General features: G+C 38.6%; 1 non-coding gene across 1 annotated transcript; it reads left to right on the top strand.

Annotated features, from left to right (window-relative positions):
- The first annotated feature begins 238 nt into the window (after nt 1-238).
- On the top strand, nt 239-345 carry LOC131224506 (small nucleolar RNA R71). Its single transcript, XR_009160984.1, has one exon. It is a non-coding gene; the product is annotated as a small nucleolar RNA R71 (small nucleolar RNA).
- Nucleotides 346-3,585: the final 3,240 nt, after the last annotated feature.

Here is a 3,585-nt window from a genome sequence, read left to right as displayed (position 1 = left end):
ATCCTCTTCTTTCAAGAGATATAATCTACCTTTCTCCCTAGATTGAGTCGGCCTAGACGTGGTGTTCGAATTTGGGTAATGGTCCCATGATTATGTTTTTTCAGCAAGGCTATCGAGGTAATCCCATACCTCATCAACTTCTTTATTCATGAATTCTCCATTACACATTGTCTCAACCATTTGGCACATAGAAGATGTCAGTCCATCATAGAAAAAATTTGTAATGCGCCACGTTTCAAAGTCGTGTTGTTGGCATGAACTGACAAGATCCTTGAACCTTTCCCAATATTGGAAGAATGTTTCATCCTCCTTTTGAGCGAAGTTCATGATTTCTTTTCTAAGGGTAATCGTTTTATGATGTGGAAAAAATTTCTTTATGAATTCCCTCTGCATATCATTCCATGTGCCAATGGATCTATGACGCAGTGAATGTAATCACGTCTTAGCCTTCTTCTTCAAGGAAAAGGGAAAGAGTTTTAACCTGACTGTATCCTCAAATACATTAGGAAAGTATAAAGTGGTTATGATCTCATCGAACTCTTTCAAATGTAAGTATGGACTTTCTGATTTAAGCCCATGAAATTTAGGAAGGAGTTAGATAACCCCTGGCTTGATGTCCATATATCTTGTATTTTTAAGAAAAATCATGCACGAGGGTGTACTCACCCCCGCCAGTTGTAAATAATCTCGTAAAGTACGAGGCGGGGGTGCTTGATGCACCTCATTTTCATCTTGAGTGTCCTCCACCCTTGGTGGAGAGAGTTGATTTGCGGCCATTACTTCAATTAACTCTGGGGATCTCAAGCGGTGTCTAGTCCTATGATGGACAGTCAGCCCTTCAGCTAATCCTTCTTTGGTTAAGAGACGTCGAGTATTTTCACGAGCCCACTTGGGCATGAAACACTCGCAGCCCTCAATCAGATTCTAAACCTAATCCTTAAGAAAGGAAATTAAAATTTAGAAAGAAAAAGAGGGTTGGAAAGAAGTTAACAAATTGAAGTTCCTAAGTTAAGAACCTGCAAAATAAAACAAAACTAGTTTCTAAAAATAGAAAGTCTAAGATTAGAAAGTAAACTATTTTCTAAAAGAGAAAGAATTTTGAAGATAATCTAAATTAGAAAGTTTCTAAAAAGGAAAGAAATCCTAGAATTAGAAAGTTACTAAAAATAAAAATAGAGAGTTAGTTTCTAAAAAAGAAAGTTTCTAATCTTAAAAATAAAAAGCTAAGTTAGTTTCTAAAAAGGAAAAAATTTCTAAAACTAGAAATAGAAAGTTACTCAAAACAAGAATCTAAATCTAAAATTAGAAAATAGAAAATTTCTAAAAAATAAACCCTAATTCTAAAAATAGAAATTAGAAAAAGTAGAGAACTTAGAAAGGGATTACCAAATTAGAAGTTTATGTCAGGATCCTACAAAACAGGAAACAGGTTAGTTTCTAAATATAAAATAAAAAAAACTTTAACCTAAAGTTAGTAAAATCCTAATCTTACCCTAATTCTAAAACTAATTAATTTCAGAAAACGTAACAGTCAATCCCCGGCAACGGCGCCAAAAACTTGTTCACTCCCCAAGTATAGGGTTGTGATGTAGTAATAAACTCGGTGAGACCGAGGTCGAATCCCAAAGGATTGATACTTGTACGTTATTTGAAACTAAGTAGAACTAGAACTAGACTAAGATGAAATTCAAATCAAATAAATTTAAGGAGTAATGGTGAAATATTTATCTAAAATTTAGAGAATTTAGAGGAAGGAAACTAGGAATTCAGAAGATCCACTTGTGGAGATCAGGGAGATCTTGTGCCTGCTTCAAGAACTCAACTGGACTTGAGTCCCATCTTCATCCAGTTGAAGAGTGTAACAATAGATATCAAGACTGAACTTCCTTTGATATAGTTTTCAAGAGATGAAAGGTATATGAATTAGAATGGATTCCATCACCAAACCATGCCTAGGAGACAAAGTAAACAACAGAATTAAACTAATTACCAACCAATCAATAATGTATGAATGTTAGGAAGGGTACCATCATTCGACCATGCCCAAGAGATGATGGTGAACAACAGGGCTTCCTGACGTCATAAACATAAAAAAAAGAAAGGAACATGCTCAAAGCTATTGCAGACCCATTATAATTTTAGTCATAACAGATCATTAACAACTAAAAATATTTTCTTAATTAAACTAAAATCAACATCAGTACAATCTAAACAAAAAGCACAAGCAAAAAGTCTCCCATCATGCTACAAGCTTCACCTCTTAGCCCTAGCTAAGAGGTTTAGCCACACATAGACATGATAAGGCTAAATCTCTTAAAAACATAAAAACAAATCCTACTGTCTCTCCTTTGTACGTTCAAGCCGTAAATCCTTTTTCAATCGTTCCCTCTCTCTTCTTATAGATTCTAAAGACGGTGGATGGGAGCTATCGGTGGAGAAAAACTCTCCTTACACAATAGGGAGGTCGGCTTCGTTCGCAGCATGAGGCGGTGGAAACTTCCGCAAATCGTTACGCACAAGGGCGGTTGCACAACGACCATCAGAAACAGGAAACCGAGATTCCTTTCCAGAACCTGATCCGGACAGGTGTCTTGGTAGTGGTCGGTCATCCCATGGGTGTAATTTGGACTATCCAGATGCCCGGGATGATCCTCGCCGTGCTCCTCAAATGGCCCACAAGCCTTAGACACAAGAAACAGAGCCAGCGCTTCTTGCGTTGGCTGTCGATGGGGCCCACTCCTTTAGGTGTCTGAGAAATCCACTCCGTCCATTGATCTTGTTACGACATCTTAGTCCAACAGCATAAATTCTTGGAGAATCTTTGCAGTGGATGCAGAGTTCTTGAGGTTTTCCTTCAGTTGCACACGTGCTGTTCTCCCTTCATCTGTGTACGCACACGTATAAATAAATGTTTGGAGCCTTCATGGTTCTCGTCAGGCCATTGTTCCTCTTCAAATGGACGGTGTGGATCATCCATCAGGATGCATCTTGATGGCCTACTGAGATCATTTGGATCTCCTTGCTGCGAATAGAGAAAATAACTATTTCCATTTTTGAAGGAAATCGGGTGACGATTCTGAAAGATCTACTCCGACCATCTTCTTTGTCACCTCATAAAATGGGGTGAGACCAACTTTGAAGCGTATACAGATCTCAGGTGGGCCCCAAATCACAGATTCATGGGTTGTTCTGTCCGTTGGGCCACTTTAACAGGGATCCGAGGGCTGGAATTCGATGTGTGTGGTTAATTTACGGTCCTGAGGCTACATATCAAGTTTCGAGCTGAACGGATGGTGGAAACCCTGTGATCTTGTATTCTGGACAACTTCCAGGCCACTTGAGCTTTAGTTTCTCGATTTTCTCGAATCTCAGCCATGTAAAATCACTGATCTCGGTCCCCTGGAGTCTGTCCCTTGTCTTGGTAAATTCTGAGTATTAAATTCGTGCTTTTAGCATCCTTTTCAGTCCAGCCCGTAAATCCACCTTGCATCACAAACACTATTAAATCGGGCTGTTAAACAGTACCATGTTCGTAAATCCAGGTAATAAGTAGGGTCTAATATGCAATATTTGACCCACAACAGT

The sequence above is a fragment of the Magnolia sinica genome, chromosome 13, assembly GCF_029962835.1.
Source record: "Magnolia sinica isolate HGM2019 chromosome 13, MsV1, whole genome shotgun sequence".
NCBI classification, from domain to species: Eukaryota; Viridiplantae; Streptophyta; class Magnoliopsida; order Magnoliales; family Magnoliaceae; genus Magnolia; species Magnolia sinica.
This window is presented reverse-complemented; position numbering and strand designations above follow the sequence as displayed.